This window comes from Nansenia antarctica, assembly GCF_963989245.1.
Source record: "Nansenia antarctica genome assembly, chromosome: 12".
Classification (NCBI taxonomy): Eukaryota; Metazoa; Chordata; class Actinopteri; order Argentiniformes; family Microstomatidae; genus Nansenia; species Nansenia antarctica.
In genome coordinates, this window is record NC_137682.1 from 27,648,458 (window position 1) to 27,665,666 (window position 17,209).

The 17,209-nt window shown below is 44.8% G+C and overlaps 1 protein-coding gene across 2 annotated transcripts in view; it reads left to right on the forward strand.

Annotated features, from left to right (window-relative positions):
• The window catches only part of dscamb (Down syndrome cell adhesion molecule b), a gene marked incomplete at both ends in the record, with an annotated part of 191,749 nt that overhangs the window by 99,880 nt on the left and 74,660 nt on the right, over window positions 1-17,209 (forward strand). The gene's annotated exons all lie outside the window — the stretch shown is intronic.

The window sequence follows — 17,209 nt, forward strand, 5'->3', positions numbered from 1 at the left end:
GATAATCCAAGTCACCAGTAGGCGGTGTCGGGGAGTCGAGACTCCCCTAGTGACATATTCTTGCTTTTAATCAATTTAGAAAGGTTATTTGTCATTATACTGTCCCCATATTTTATTAGCAACAATGTGCAGTCCCCCCTCCCCCACCTGCTACTCTCCACTTGACCACCTGACTTCCACACACCCGGATACCGTGCTCACAACCCTTGTCTCTAGCACTGAAGAGCTTTGGCATGAAGTATGCACACATCACACTGGACCTTCAGCTCTACATAGTGGCGTGTCTCATCCAGTGGAGGGACCCAGTGTGATGGAAGTCTGTCACCATCCATCCCGGCATGATGCACACCTTGGTTAAGCCTTGATGAAGGGCATGGAAGCACTGCTGGCAGTGGCATTTGGTGGCATCGCCAACATTCTCAACGGTAAATCCTGGACAAATACACTGCGTGCGTATCAGATGCTTGTGGCTGTCCTCCTCCAAGACCTTCTGAAAGATGGACCGCAGACTGACGCTGCTATCGCAGAATATCTGGGTGAACTCTGGGTGGACTGCCTGATTCGTCCCACCTTCATCGAACTTTGTTTCCTTCGCGCAGAGAGAGAGGGAGACTTCCTCCTACAGCAGCACTGCCTCATGTGGATGCTCCTTCTCCTGTACTTCTTTGCTGCTGGGCACCATAATTACGCATGGTACATCACCCATTTTGTTACAACCTGGCTCTAGGCCATAACAAAAATGGAGACACACACCATGTAAACAGAATATAATCAATCATTTATTAAAGATAACCTAGGTCAAAACTATATAATAATCCAATGGGGTATGATAATCAGTATATCAGTGGTGTAAGTGAGTGAATGCAGTGGAAAGTATGGAGTGGAGGGTGTTGTATGGTGTAAAATAACATAACAGAGCGTAACAGAAACAAGGTGAGACAAGACGAGAGCTGAAAATCATGGAGGAGTTCCAGAAACACTCTCATCCATTGAAAGAGAATCAGCAAATCCTGCACAGTCTAGTGAATGGACAGGTGGCTCCAGACTCTTCAGATGGGTGAAAAACAGAGCAAAGATTTTGCAGCTTCTCTTCCAGACGGCTTCCATAGCACCATTGAGAAGAGAGTCAAAACCATGGAGGTGATGAAGAAAGCTATGATTGTGAAATGCAAGTCCATCTACGACATGGAGGCCCTCTGCACTCGACCCTTAGTTCTGGGGCAGCAGCGCGGCATAGAATTGACGTTTTTGATCAAGAGCTTAGCCCTGTTCCACCATCACTCATCGATGAATTTGGTTGTCTGAGGAAGAGAAATTGGGAGTACCTGATGATACCACTTCCCAATGTTGTAAAGATATCTGTGCTGAAAGTACTCCTAGGAATACCATGCCTGGTCTCAATACAGTGCTTGGGGAACCTGATGCCACTCACAGTGACCCAAAAGATACCGGGACCAAGTTCTTCCTCGCACTGTATGGGCAGAAGAAGGCAAGTCAATGAATAACGCTCGCTACCAGATCTACAGACGGGGGAAAAAGCCACCTGAACTGAAAAAGCTTCCGCCGACTGATGTCAACATGATGCTGAACATACTGCGTGCTCATCTCCAGGTCCTGTTGTGGAAGGCTGCAGATCAGAGGGAGCCACCTGCAGAGGCCAGAGACATCACTACATTCAGATGGGAGGTTGCTAACGGAGGGGCTGTCATGCCCGCTGTAGCCATTCAGGCAGTGGCTCCAGTTCATTTGCTTGATGTCACCAGCTGCAGCTGCAGCGCATTGAAGGCCTGCATCCAAAAAACCTGCAGCTGTCATGCTGCAAGTCTCAGTTGCACTGACTATTGCAAGTGTGAAGGCGAAGAGGTCCGCTGCTGCATGAAGTCAAAGACTTAGAAGATGAGGAGGCTGAAGGGAGTGAGGAGAGAAATGATGAAGATGGTGAAGGCCATTGAGAGTGAGGTTTTGGCTGTTGTTAACTTTAAATGAACGTATTGCTGTTTCCTATATTTGATGATTTATTATTTATTAGCATTAATACATTTTCAAATGAGATAACTTTTTCTTATATTGTATATGCACAAGTCTGACATTTTTAAAAATAGTATTACATAATTTATGCAATGTATGCTAATGAGGAAAGGTTGCATGATTTAGTTATTGGCAAGAGATTCATTTCAAAACATAGACTTAGACTCTAAGATCACCTTTCTAAGTTCACTACAAGTGAAAATATAGCCATTTCCAGATTTTCACCAAATGTACACATAATGTATGCTAATTATGCTAATGAGGAAAGGTTGCATGACTGCACCATGGTACTAAATGACTTTCTGGACATCACAAACATGGACTTAGACTCTTAGATCACCTTTTTAAGTTAACTATAAGCAAAATGATTGCCATTTCCAGTTTGTAATGATTAATTAGCATAATATGCTAATTACTCAAATTGCCCAACCTGCAACTCTTAGCAACCAAGTTGAATTTCATCCACTAGGCCTATAGATAACATTTCAATCGTAAAAGTTCATAAGAATCACCCTTTCTGGGTCCAAGACATTTCCAGTGGACTATTAAGGCCAAGATCTGGGCCACGGAGGTCCTCTCCTCGCTAAAACCATTTTGGTTTTCCCTCAGGTGAGGGTTGATGGTTTTCGTAGCCGGTTCAGTATCATGCGATTGTACATCTTCGCAATAACACATGCCATTGTGGAAGAAAACAGAAATTGAACCCTTCAACAGGGCAGAAGTCAAAGGAACAATAGCACTCCTAATTATGCAGTTATCTGTGTGGATAGCGTGGTTGCAGCAGGAGAACACCTCCACACTGGAACGCATAGAGGGAGGTTTAATTATACATGCTGATACAGTAGCTGCCTTGCCAGGCTCAGGCTGTGTGTTTAGAGGAGCTGCTGAAGAAGGTCCCCAAGGTTAGGCAGTCTGGAGCCCTCCTGATGTCTTTTATGAGGATCCTATCCCAATGATCTCTGGGATAGGCCCTGTGTTACAATGCTAGGCTTATCGGTATCACAATCTGACATGAGTATTGGTTATACTAATAAGTAGTCCTAAGCAGCATTTGATGTTTGTTGAATACTGGTACAGTTATAACTCTGAACTAGCAAATTCAGGACGCAAATTATTGGCTACATACAGCATGTTATTACTAAAGTAGAATTCATATTGTAGGTTACTCTTCACTGTCTGTCCATAATTTATGATAGTGTTGTTGATAGGCAACATGTTATTTGCTTTGGTATCAAATTTTGCAGTGCTGGAATAGGTAACCAGAAGGATTTAAACTACATATTTGTAATTGCAGTCTGTCCAACATCCTGTTGAGAGCAATGCAGGGAGGTCATACTCTTAAAAGAGTCCATCAGGATGAGTCTGATAGGGTGTTGCCGCAAAACAAAGTTTATTCCATAAACAGCTTTAGACTTGTTGTTTTACTGTAGTGTAAGCTGTTTAGTGTTATTATTTAGTCTGATGAAATCACTGATTCAAACCAGCTATTTGACCTTAAAGGTGTAATATCTAACATTCAAGCTTTCTAAAAGCTTTCTAATTGTTGTAATGACTATGTTTAATCGGGAGTGAGGCCAATGCTGCTGTGGCCATCAAATAATCATCAAATAATTCCTCTATGATAGTCATCAAATAATTCCTCTATAATTTTACAGATACAGTATTTTAAAAGATAAGGAATAAAGTGATGTATCAAAGGAGTTCAGTATGAAGATAGATTACTGCCAATATTATTGTAAATACATACAGTACAACTCACAAATGTGTACCATAATCTGTAAACAAAAAACACAGAAGAAATACTATACACAAAAGTAGCACCACCCCCCCAGCGCCCCCCCAGTGCTCCCCGCGATTGCGGTCAGCTTGCACCTTCTGGTGGTGAATGGCTCGCTGGCGTTGAACATTAGCTCCACACATCCTTGGAATGACGGATCCACTCATCCACCACAGGGATCTCCGTCTGGCTGGGATTCCAAGGGACCGATGGAGGCTGATACCCAAAGACACACTGGAAAGGGGGCCAGGCCGGTAGAGCAATGGAGGAGGGCATTCTGGGTGTACTCTGCCCAGGGAAGGAACCAGGCCCACTCACCCTGCCGGTGCAGGCAGTGGCTTCGGAGGAACCTCCCTAGCTCCTGGTTGGTCCTCTCCACCTGCCCCTTAGAATGTGATCTGTAGCCAGAGGTGCACCTCACCATGATCCCTAGCCTCTCCATGAAGGCCTTCAACACTCGTGAGGTGAATTGGGGCCGTGATCTGAGACGACATCATCCGGCAGGCTGTAGTGCCTGAGGACCTGCCTGAACAGCACCTCTGCAACCTGAAAGGCAGCAGGGAGACCAGAGAGAAAAAGATGTCTTGGAGAACCTGTCCACAATTATAAGTATTTAGTGATTGTTAAACTGTTGTTTATTATATTGAGTGGGTACTTTAAAACCTCAAGTTGGTGTTATGAAAAAAAACGAAAACTTGATATTGTTGACACAATAAGTTTAACTTTCACTTTTTGACCCCTTCGAGTGAGCGTGTGGTTTGCACGTTCACCAGTCGCAGTCACATATGACCACCTGGCGAGCAAGTATATCCCTGAAGACCTTGTTGACAAATGCTTGGCAGACGGAGGGTGCATGTGCCAACCTGAACGGCATCACCAGGTATTCATAGTGGTTAGATGTGGTGCTGAAGATTGTCTTCCACTCATCACCCTCTCGGATACTAACCAGTTTGTAGGCACTGCGAAGGTCCAGCTTAGTGAAGAAGTGGGACCCCCAGAGCTCTTGGCTGAAGGCACCACTGGTACTTGGTGGTGACAGAGTTAAGCCCTCGGTTATCAATACAAGGAAGCAGCACCATCATTCTTGGCCATGAAGAAGAACCCTGAAGATGTGGGAGATGTGGAAGGTTGGATAAATCCCTGCTTCAGAGTCTCCTGGATATACTCCTCCATGGCCTCGGTCTCTGCTATAGACAAGGGATGGACACAGTTCCGTGGAGGAGCAGAGCCGGTGAGCAGGTCAATGGAATGAAGAGGAGGGTGACAGGTGGCTCTTGTCTTGGAGAACACCTCCCTCAGGTCTTGGCAGTGCTGGGAATGACGGGTTGGAGAGAGGCCAATGGACTCTCCCTTGTAGTGGAACCACAGGGCAGGGAAAGGAAGATTCTTTGGCAAAGAGTTGTTCATGTGGTGATCTCTAACTTTGTCCAGGAGATGGTGGATGATCGAGGATAATTTTGTGGACCAGTGCTCTGATGACGAGTAGGGGGGGGCTCTCGTGGTGCATGGCTCCAAGGGTGATGATGAGGAGATCTGTGAGGTGTGTGATGGTCCCGGCTCGCACTGGTCTGTCATCCAGAGCTTAGACAAAGATGGTAAAGGTGAGAAAGTGAAGAGGAAGGTGCAGAGACTTGACAAGGTCCTCATCAATGAAGTTCCCCACAGCACTGGAGTCCGCTAAGGCTGTGGAGACGGCACATGTAGAGTAACCGTGGAGAGAAACAGGAACCAGGAATGGTTTTGTGGTGAGAGCTGAAGATGGGATGCTTACCCCGGAAGTAGGAGCTTGAAGGCTCTGAAGTGTATCTCTCATGTTGGTGGCAAAGCAGGTCACACAGGACAGTGATGTAACTTGTTACAGATGGGATTGCACTGGGAAGTGCCAACCCTAGGTATCTCCCTCCGGCCGGCCACTGTGCCACCTCACTCTCTCACTCACCATAGACGTATTACCTGCAACTGTGTTTAATTGTCACTGATGCTTTATGTACCCTCACTTCCCTTCACAATGTGTGCACTGTGTGTCAGGCACCTGAAAAAAGTAAGCCATTGAAATTGAGTACTTTTGGAGATGTGCTCTCCCTTTATTTTCGAGTTAAGACCGTAGACCTTTGTATATACTGTTTTGGAGACTTTGTTTTCTCCCTTTTGTTTTCAAGTCCAGGTTTGTATCCTGTGTTGCCAAATCATCTTTCAAGTAAAGATCCTTTTATTTTGTATCGCTGCCTACTCATCTGTCTCCTTTATATGTACCGCACCTGCGTCCACTCATCCTACTAAAACCTTACAGTAACTGATGATCCTCTGCACCACAGCAACTGTATAGCTCCTGCAGGAATCTGTGACACCACTCAGCCGCAGGGAGATGAGTGAAGCCCACCTCCATGGGCATGGGCTGCAGGAAGGAGGCAGGAAGGACATGACAAGAAGGACATCACATGTTCAGAGAAGGTTGTCCAGGTGGATGGCCAAGGTCATGAGGATATCCAGGGAGAGATTCTCACCCCTGCAAACTAGCTCTGTCTGGAACTCCTCACACAATCCCCTCTGAAACAGAGTGTTCAGCGTCACAACAGGAGCTGGAGAAGAGCGTCACAACAGGAGCTGGAGAAGAGCGTCACAACAGGAGCTGGAGAAGAGCGTCACAACAGGAGCTGGAGAAGAGCGTCACAACAGGAGCTGGAGAAGAGCGTCACAACAGGATCTGGAGAAGAGCGTCACAACAGGATCTGGAGAAGAGCGTCACAACAGGGGAGAGAAGAGGGGCCGACAGATGTGTTGGTGCTCTGTGCTGGTTTGGACTCACCGGTGGCTTGGGAACCTCCTGTGGTGGTAGTGAGCCAATGCAGCTCAGGAGGCAGGATTAAATGGCAGGAAATGGTGTTTATTAGGATACAGACAAAGGTACAAAAACACAAAGGGCAAATCCATAGTCAGGGTTGGAAAAGAGTTTGGTAACAAAGTGGTGAAAGCTACAAAAGGCACTGGCGGAATCATGAGGGAACCAGGCGTGAACGCTAATACTGAGGTGGGAAATCTGATAGTGCCTGAGGTGGAGTGAAACTGAAGGGAATATAAGGGGAGTGAGAACAAACGGTGATAGGGAACTAATGAGAAACCGTTGGGGGTGATTAGTAGGCTGGGGATGTGGACCTTTGGAGTGAGGACGTGGGTATGGCCATGTCAACTGCAACGCACCATTCTGAGAAGCTGCAGTTATTTCAAATTCTCAGGTGGAATTGCCTTTTGCCATTTAAAATGTCAGTTTAGACATTTTCTGTGTTAATTCGTCTGTTAAGCTGTTACCTATGAAAAGTTCACTCTGGACTATTTTTATTGTACTGAATAAAACCAAAGACAAAAACAAGCCTCTTTGTTAAAATGCCAGCTAGGTTAGTACCCTCTTTGATCAACTATTTTAAGTAGATAAGCAGGGATGTTTGGGTTGGAATAGAGCAACTAAAAGCAGTCTCATCACCTTAATTAATGTATAGGATGGTGTTACACCGTGTTGCATGGCTAGATAAATGGTTAGGGTTTAGGTTTTCCAAGGACCCTACTTAGCATCTACAGTACCCGTTGCAGAGCTGTTATTCTGGGTTCCTACTTTTCTAAAGCGTCAACAACAACCAACATTTATGACGGGCCACAATGGAATGTTCATGATGTCTCTGTGACTTTTGTTTCAAACAACAGCTGCCCTCTAAATATAAACCTTAGTAAAAAATCTATGATATAAACTAAAAAAGTCAACACAAAAGGACATTTTTGTTAAATCTTGATAAAATAATCTTGTTAAAAGGAGATTCCGTAAACAAATGAAAACAAATCCACAGACATCATTTGATCCGCAAATGCAGATTCAACAGTTCAGTGCTTAAGTATGAATTATTGGATAACGAAACAAACAATGCTTTTATTCATAACTTTGGAAAGTTGTTTGTTACTGTTTTCGTTATTATACACACTTTGTTTGCAAATGTAAGAGCATGTATTCATAAATAATTTTGCATATAATGCTTTACAAATACAAATCAAGAGGTGTTTATGTGTAAATGATATGTCTGCTTAGTATTTTTTGTTTATGGAATATGGTAGACATTTGTGAGTTGTATTTATTTACAATAATATTGGCAGTAATCTAACACCGTGGTTCTGGCCTGAAGTAGTGTTTTGATATGGTAGAGAGGAAGATGGGGAGATGGGGACAAGGTGATAGGGACATGCTTTGTCATGCTTACACACACATTCATTATTGAAGCTTGGCTCCTCGGTGCGTACCCGGTGGTTGGGGTGCACCAGCTGTCTAGGTTAGGCTCTGTGTACTGGAACAGATAGGATTGATTTTTATTGACCTCACAGGTACAGGGCACACACTCAACTTAACAGGATGGCAACCCCCTCTAACCTCCACCAGGCCACATGTTCTTGTGTAGTACAACCAATCATGCAGTATTAGTCACAGGTCAGCTTCTCAACACCACCTTTTGAGTATAGAAGAGCCCCTCTAAAGGCTTGCTGGGTTTAATTGGAATATCTAGAATCAGTTAAAGGGACAATGCTTAATTTTTTGGGTTCAGACAAATAGCGGACCCAATTGTTTTGTCATGAAGTTAACGGCAGAACAAATCCCAGATTGTGCCTTTTACCACTTTTATAATATACTGGACATACCTCACTGTAAGTGTCACTACAACTCAAATACATATACTGTAGTTAATAGGGCAGTGAGGAGAAACCGTGGAGAGGCAGCAAAAAAGGGACGTCAAGGTGTTTGAGGAAGGTACTGTAAGGATCCAGTAAGGGAGTTTGTATATTGACTAAGGTGTGAGGGTTTGGCTGTTGGTCCACTTGTACTGTGGTGGGCCGTGTAAGACCCACATGGTCACATGGTGTAAGACCCACATGGTCACATGGTGTGAGACCCACATGGTCACATGGTGTGAGACCCACATGGTCACATGGTGTCAGACCCACATGGTCACATGGTGTCAGACCCACATGGTCACATGGTGTAAGACCCACATGGTGTCAGACCCACATGGTCACATGGTGTCAGACCCACATGGTCACATGGTGTCAGACCCACATGGTCACATGGTGTGAGACCCACATGGTCACATGGTGTAAGACCCACATGGTCACATGGTGTCAGACCCACATGGTCACATGGTGTAAGACCCACATGGTCACATGGTGTGAGACCCACATGGTCACATGGTGTAAGACCCACATGGTCACAAGGTGTCAGACCCACATGGTCACATGGTGTCAGACCCACATGGTCACATGGTGTCAGACCCACTTGGTCACATGGTGTCAGACCCACATGGTCACATGGTGTAAGACCCACATGGTCACATGGTGTCAGACCCACATGGTCACATGGTGTAAGACCCACATGGTCACATGGTGTCAGACCCACATGGTCACATGGTGTAAGACCCACATGGTCACATGGTGTCAGACCCACATGGTCACATGGTGTCAGACCCACATGGTCACATGGTGTCAGACCCACATGGTCACATGGTGTAAGACCCACATGGTCACATGGTGTAAGACCCACATGGTCAGTCACGTGCCTACGCCGCCCTCCCTGGCAGGGTCAACATTGTGACCTGACCTCAGTCAGATGAGATTAGAGACCAGATCAGATCAGCTGAGATTAGAGACCAGATCAGATCAACTGAGATTAGAGACCAGATCAGATCAGATGAGATTAGAGACCAGATCACACCCCTGCACTACACACTGCACCACTGACCCCAGAGCAGCCACCAGTTAGACATAGAACATGCTGCTGTCCACTCACCTGGAGAGGAAACCAAAGAGGAGGGCAGGTATAAAATGAGGGACAGATTCATGTCTATGCTCAATAGACATGTATAAGTCATATGTGTTGAGAACCATTGGGTATGAATCAAAATGACCATTGAAAGGCAGAACAAATCCCAGAGTGTGCCTTTATTGCCCTATTTTCACATTGGTAGTTTCCACATGACATTTTAGTTGTGGAGAGAGCCTGTGTGCAGTGGAATCACTCCAACAATGAGAGCAGAATTGGGCCAAAGCAGTTACAGCATGGCCTAGAACTATCTCCTCCATCATCTCTCTGGTGTCCATGGAACCAGGATACAGACACAGTCTATCAGTGTCTGAGCCACCAGACAGGGGAGCTAGCGCCCAACCTCGCCTTAAAAAAGGAGGATACACTATTCTCTATACATCCTACCTTATTTAGCATGCTAAGTATGAGAGTCAGGAGAGATTAGATTTAGTCCTTGGCAAAGTGAAGGTGATTAGAATAAGTGTATGCCTGGAGAAAAGGAGAGCTTCTTTACATCAACACAGATGGGAAGGTATGGTGGGATGCACGATGGCGATGGCACTGTGGACATGAGGCATGAGGGCCTCCCTACTCCACCAGCATTTGCTTTATTACAAATATTACTTATGTGACAGAGCCTGGGGTTCAGCAGCTGAATGTAACATTCAGTACTTTATGTATGGAAGATCTTCTCTCTCAATGACTTGAGAACAGTGGTGAAAAGCTAAGATGAATGAAAAAGATGAACCCATGTACAGTGCCCTTCATACGAATTGGAAAGAGAAAGCATTTAGTCTTCTTTTAGCTCTATAATCCAATAGTTTGGATTTGAAATCAAACAATTATTATGGGGTCAAAGTAGTGATTCTCATTCTTTTTTTCAGACTGAGTTCACCATTTAGAAGTCATCACTAATGTTTTTAAACATACTCTCCCCTATTTCAAGGCTGCACAAGTATCAGAAAAATATATATAATGTCCAAATAAGTACTCATGTTTAGTATTTGTGACATGGTTTGGTGAAAAGGTCTGCATGTCGGCAATTCTCAAGTTGCGCTTTCTTTTCATATTACGAAAGTTTAAGTGTTGAAGAGCCCACTCAATAACAAACAACAGTTTTAGGACCACTAAATACTTATAATTTGTGAATTGGATTCACTGTATCGTCTGCCGTCCTGCTTTGTCGGCTACTGGGTAAGTGATACATGGCTTGTAGACAAACGTACGTTTTAGAACGTGTTCAAAAGCAAGAGCAAGCGACTGTGTGATCATCTAATTCTGTGTAGTTATGTGTGTTTAGCATGTTGGTGTTCTATCAGCATGTTGTGATGTGCTAAACATGCAGTTAGATGCTCATTGCAATGTTTTTTTAGCTGCTAGCTAGCTACCAACGTGATAGTAGCAAACGCGTCTGTTTTGATTCAGCGATTTTGTTTGGTATTTGGTTTGAGGTGTACCAACATTCAAATAAGCATATCTTCAGTTATTTTCATATGTATGACACATAATTTGAAAGGTTACAATCTGCACTTTCATAATCTGTAAACAACTGAAAAATGACTTTGCCCTATTGCGGACTTTTTCACCAGATCCTGTCAGATTTGGTCGACAATCCTTTGCATGCAATAACTGCCTGAAGTCTGCAACTTCCTGGCCTGTATTTTCAGTTGTTGTTTGTTTTGAGGCCTTTTTGCCTAAAATCTTGTCATCAGGAAATTAAATGCACGTTCAATTGGATTTAAATCTGAAGATTGGCTTGGCCATTCAAGAATATTCCGATTTTTGGCCTTGAAAAACTCCCTAGTTGATGGCAGTATGTTTAGGGTCATTGTCTTACTGTATGATGAAGCACCATTATCTTGCACTCGAGCAGACAAGATGTTTCTGTACACTTCAGAAAACATTCTGCTGCTGCCGTCATCAGTGACATCATCAATTAAGACAAGTTAGCCAAGTGTTGTGGCAGCTACACATGCCCAGACCATAGCACCTCCTCCACCATGTTTCACAGATGAGATGGTATGCTGAACATCTTGAGCAGATCCTTTTCTCTCCAAACCTTCCTCTTGCATCACTCTGGTACATGATCATACAATTATTTGTCTTATCTGTCCACATGACAGTTTTCCAGATATCTGCAGGCTTTAGTAAACTGTAAGTGATCATGCTTGTTGTTGATTTGTTGGTGGTTTGCAGCTTGCAGTGAAGCCTCTGTAGTTGGGCTGGTGACGTATTCTGTGCATGGTCGACTCTGACACACTCTGACACATTGTCACATCCCCCCTGGAGAGTGTGCCTGACCTGTGGGACAATATTTGTCAATGTTTTATGAGGTTGAGCATTTTTCGGTCATCCACTGTGGAAGTGTTACTTGGCCTACCAGCCCGTTTGACTTTCATTGATGGCTCTTTGGTCCTCATGTTGACAGACAGAAATAGCAGACTCCAAAAGCAAATGCAAAGCATAGAATCAATATACAAATTATGTAATGGAATAGCTAACCATAAACACCTGTCAAGACAATTTTCCAATATGTGACAGGAGCTGGTGCTTTGTTCCCCATGTCGGCAAGGTCATTTTTGAGTTTTTAACATATTTTTTAATATAAGTGCATATTGTAAGCTTTCAAATGAAGTGTCATACACTGAAATAGTTGAAGAAGATATGCTTATTTGAATGTTGGTACACCTCAAACCAAATAGCTGAGAAAATTGCCCTGAATCAAAAGAAACAGACTACTCCATTGCGTTAACTAGCTAACTAGCAGCTAACAACAAAGGATATTGCTATGTAACATGTCTAACATCTGCATGTTTAGCACATCACAACATGCTGATAGAACATGAACATGCTAAAGACACATAACTAGATGATCACACAGTCCTTGCTTTTGAACAGCCCTAAAACATAAACAAGACATGTATCACTAACACTCACCAACACTCACTGAGTACAAATGATACAGTGAAATCGAAGCAAGCTGAGTTCACTGACAAATTGTAAGTATTTAGTGATCGTACAACTGTTGTTTGTTATATTGAGTAGGCTCTTCAACATTTAAACCTTCATAATATATTTAAAAAAACTGAAAACATTTAAAAACAAAACAAACCCTTTTTTTCATGATTTCCACAACTTCACGGTTCCCGACTTGTTACCCCTTTCACCAGCCGCTGTCACATGTTTGGTGCCCTGAAATAGGACTATAGGGACTATAAACGTGCTTACAAGGCTAGTCCGCTAGCTCATCTAGGCATGTCTGACCATGTGTCAATCCTCCTGATTCCTGCATACACTACAATGGGGAAAAGTGCTCCCACCACCACTAAGACTGTCAGAACCTGGCCAGAAGGGTCCGCTCCACTGCAGATCTGCCTAAATGACACCCTATGGCAGGAATATGAGCATGAGGACCTGGAACAGTACACGTCGTCGGTTCTGAACCACATAGTGAACTGCACCAACTCAGTCACCATGGACAAACGGGTCCGGGTCTACCCCAACACGAAGCCATGGATGACTGGGAAGGTCCAAAAACTGATAAATGAGAGAGACAACGCCTTCTTCGCAGGGAAGCGCACACCGCTGTACAGCTCCACCAGGGCCAACCTAAAGCGCGGCATCAAAGCGGCCAAGGCAGAGCACAGAGAGAAGATTGAGGAATGCCTCCTGAGCAACGACTCCAGGCGGATGTGGCAGGGGGTTCAGCAGATGACAAACTTCAGAGCCAACAGGCTCACAGCCGCAGAGGACGACCCCCTGCTGGCGGGAAAGCTGAACACCTTCTACGCCCGGTTCGACGAGGGGCGAACGGAGGTAACCACAACACAGACACCACTCTCTCCAGCTCTCAGCAGCCTCACCCTCACAGAGCACGAGGTGAGACGCGTACTGAAGGCGGTGGACCCCAGGAAAGTCTCGGGGCCGGATGGCGTCCTGGGACGGGTGCTGAGAGACTGCGCCGACCAGCTGGCCGGGGTTTTCACCAACATCTTTAACCAGTCCCTGTCCCAGGCCACCGTCCCACCCTGCCTGAAAACCTCAACTATCATCCCAGTCCCGAAGAAAAGCACGGTGAGCTGCCTAAACGACTACCGCCCGGTGGCACTCACACCAATCATCATGAAGTGCTTCGAGAAACTAGTCCGGGCCCACATACTCACACGCCTCCCGCCCAACCTGGATCCATACCAGTTCGCCTACAGAGCCCACAGGTCCACAGAGGACGCCATAGCGACGACTCTCCATGCCACTCTATCCCACCTGGAGAGGGGAAACAGCTACGCGAGACTGCTCTTCGTGGACTTCAGCTCCGCCTTTAACACCATCCTTCCAGACAGGCTAGTGACCAAACTACTAGACCTGGGTCTATCACACTCTATATGTGCGTGGATCAAGGACTTCCTGACCGACCGCCCCCAGAGGGTGCGGGTGGGCCCCCACACCTCCACAGCCCTCAGCCTCAGCACTGGGTCACCCCAGGGCTGCGTGCTAAGCCCCATCCTCTACAACCTCTACACCCACGACTTCACCCCCATCCACCCCAGCAACTACATCGTAAAGTTTGCAGACGACACCACCGTGGTGGGATGTATCTCGGGGGGGGACGAGGCGGCGTACAGGGATGAGGTAGAGCAATTGAGCAAGCTGTGCAAGGTTAACAACCTGCTGCTAAACAAGTCAAAGACCCAGGAATTCATCGTAGACTTCAGGAGGAAAAAGTCCGAGATCCAGCCCCTGCTCATGGACGGAGAGAGCGTGGAGATAGTCTCAACCCTCCGATTCCTGGGACACAACATGCGGGATGACCTGGCCTGGAAGGACAACACTAAAGGCACCATCAAGAGGGCACAACAGCGGCTATACACCCTGAGATGCCGCAGGAAACAACACAACAAGCAGGAGATACTGGTGGCCTTCTACCACGGCGCAGTGGAGAGCATCCTCACCTTCGGCATCTCCAACTGGTTCCACAGCTGCACAACAGCGGAGAGAAACGAGCTACAGAGAGTCGTGAGAACAGCACAGAAGATCACCGGCGCCCCCCTCCCCTCTCTGGAGGAGCTGTACAAAACACGCTGTCTCAGGAGGGCCTCCAAGATCTCCAAGGACCCGACCCACCCTGGGCACGAACACTTTGTCAAGCTGCCCTCGAACAGGAGGTACAGGACCCCGGCCGCTAAGACAAACAGCTGAAGAACAGCTTCTACCACAGGGCCGTCAAGGCCCTGAACACAGAAAAGGCCTAAGTTCTGGGCCCAGGACAGTCCGGACGGATTGTATGGCAGCTAGTGCTGAGGCACAAACATGTACATTTTCAAGCCTGCAAACTGTGACACTTTAAAATAATGTGAAAAAATACTTTTTGTGCAATATGACAACCCTAGTTGACTATCTGTGCAGTATAGTACAGTGGATTGTGTACATAGCCTTTATTGATGTAAACCAGCTCCTTACCTTCTTGTGATTTTATGCATCTATGCTCTTTCTAAAATGTGTTTTCTTTTTCCTTTCCTAAACACCAGGGGAGCCACCCCTCCTAAATTTCGTTGTTTGGTACCTGTACTGTAGCAATGACAAATAAAGTCCATTCCATTCATTCCATGTATAAAAAGGGTTGTGATTTCTAAATTGTGAAACCAATCAGAACAATAAACATTGAACACATTGAATTAAAGATGAGAATCTTTACTTTAACTGCATAGTAACTGTTGGAGTATAGAGCTAAAAGAACACAAAATGCTTCCTCTTTCCAATACTTATGGAAAGCACTGTACTTTTTAGAATCCTCTCCTCTTGCTCTTCAGTCTGTCATAACACAATAACAGAGGTCTGACATTAAAAGCCACTGGAGAAGTCAGGAGATGCAGGAGATGGAGAAAATTGCAGTAGTACACAGCGGCTAGAGAGAAATATAATTTGTTCTTGCTCAAGATGGATACCACATTGAGATTCCATAGTGCCAAATACAAAATCAAAATGGAGAACACAGAAGAAAAAAGGCTATGAAGACAGCTTTGCTAAAGGCCAATTACACTCACACAATGAACCACATTTACATTTTGAATGCACAATGGATCTGACAATACATAATGAAAGGAGCAAATTAGTATAGTAGAGTATAGCACTTGTATACAGTATCAATGCAAGAATGAGTCGTACTGTATATGAGATATGTTTTGGCTCTGCTCGCTCTATTGATTTTCCTATGCAAAGTAAAAAAATAAAATAAAAAAATAAATAAAGTAAAAACAAATAGAGAAGAATGAATAGATGAAAATACAGTTTACACTGCACAGGTTTATGTTGACACACACACGCGCACACACACACACACACACACACACACACACACACACACACACACACACACACACACACACACACACACTCTCTCTCTCTCTCTCTCTCTCTCTCTCCCTCCCTCCCCCTCTTTATGGATTTCACTGCTGGTTGCCTGTCTCACACAATTGCATTCAAACCAGTAGCTGAAAACCCCTTCAGGATATAAAATCCATGGATTCTCGTGTCTATTCTAACTAGGTCAATTCTTACAATGGCTGTAGACTCTTTCCCCTCTCCTCTCTCAATCTATTATTCTCTATCTTTCATATTCAAGCCACGAGGTTGATTTATCCATTTATTTGTGTGTACATTAAATTATTAGATGTGTTTTAATATTGGCCACATTTGCAGGACATTTTGTACAGTAGCTCCTCTAATAATAATCATTTACTGTGTAGACGGTCAACATTTTTTCCTTTTTGGAATATTTCTCGCTGCAATATCATAAGAGACAATGACACATTAATGGTTTTGTATAAAGCCAATACTGCACTGGGCTTGTGACAAATATATCTTCTATATTTATTACACTCATTAATTTTCCAATACATACTTTACTGCCACTGTTTCTGTGCAAGACATGGCCTCTGATTCTCTGTGTACCTTTCTCACCACAGAGAGGCTTTGAACTGGACATTGTCCTTGGGCTTTACCAAAAGACACATTCTTTTTTCACTGGCTCTGCGCAGCCCTGGCAGGTCTTCCTGTAACTAAAGCTGCCCCTAGCTCGTGCTCCTTGGGGCCTAAATGCTCGCTAAGCTGCCTCTGTCTTAGTATGCTCACCACAACACTGTGCAGACAATCTCCTGTAAATTGCTTTTTCGATCAGTTTTGACATCAATGCTCTCCTGGGGATAACACATGCATATGATTGTGAAAGGAAGGTATCAGTCCTTATGGATGTTGACAACCCCACTCAGTCGGGTTTGATCCCCCGGAATTAACATAATATTACAGCACAGAGCAAAACTGCCAGTTAGAACCGAAGAGCATTTGGTTCCTCTACCCAGAAGTTCGTACCAGCCAGCTTACGATGGACTACCAGGAAGGGCAGAAGACAAATGTAAAAGCTACCTTAGGTGAAAGATATCATGCTATGATATGTTTTAGGATATTGAACAGGGTTTGTATCCAAAATATTCAGCACTATTCTGCAATACCATGGATGAATGTAGGTAGGTCCAGCTGATTGGACAGACCTTGGACAGACCTACCCCCCTCTCTCTCCC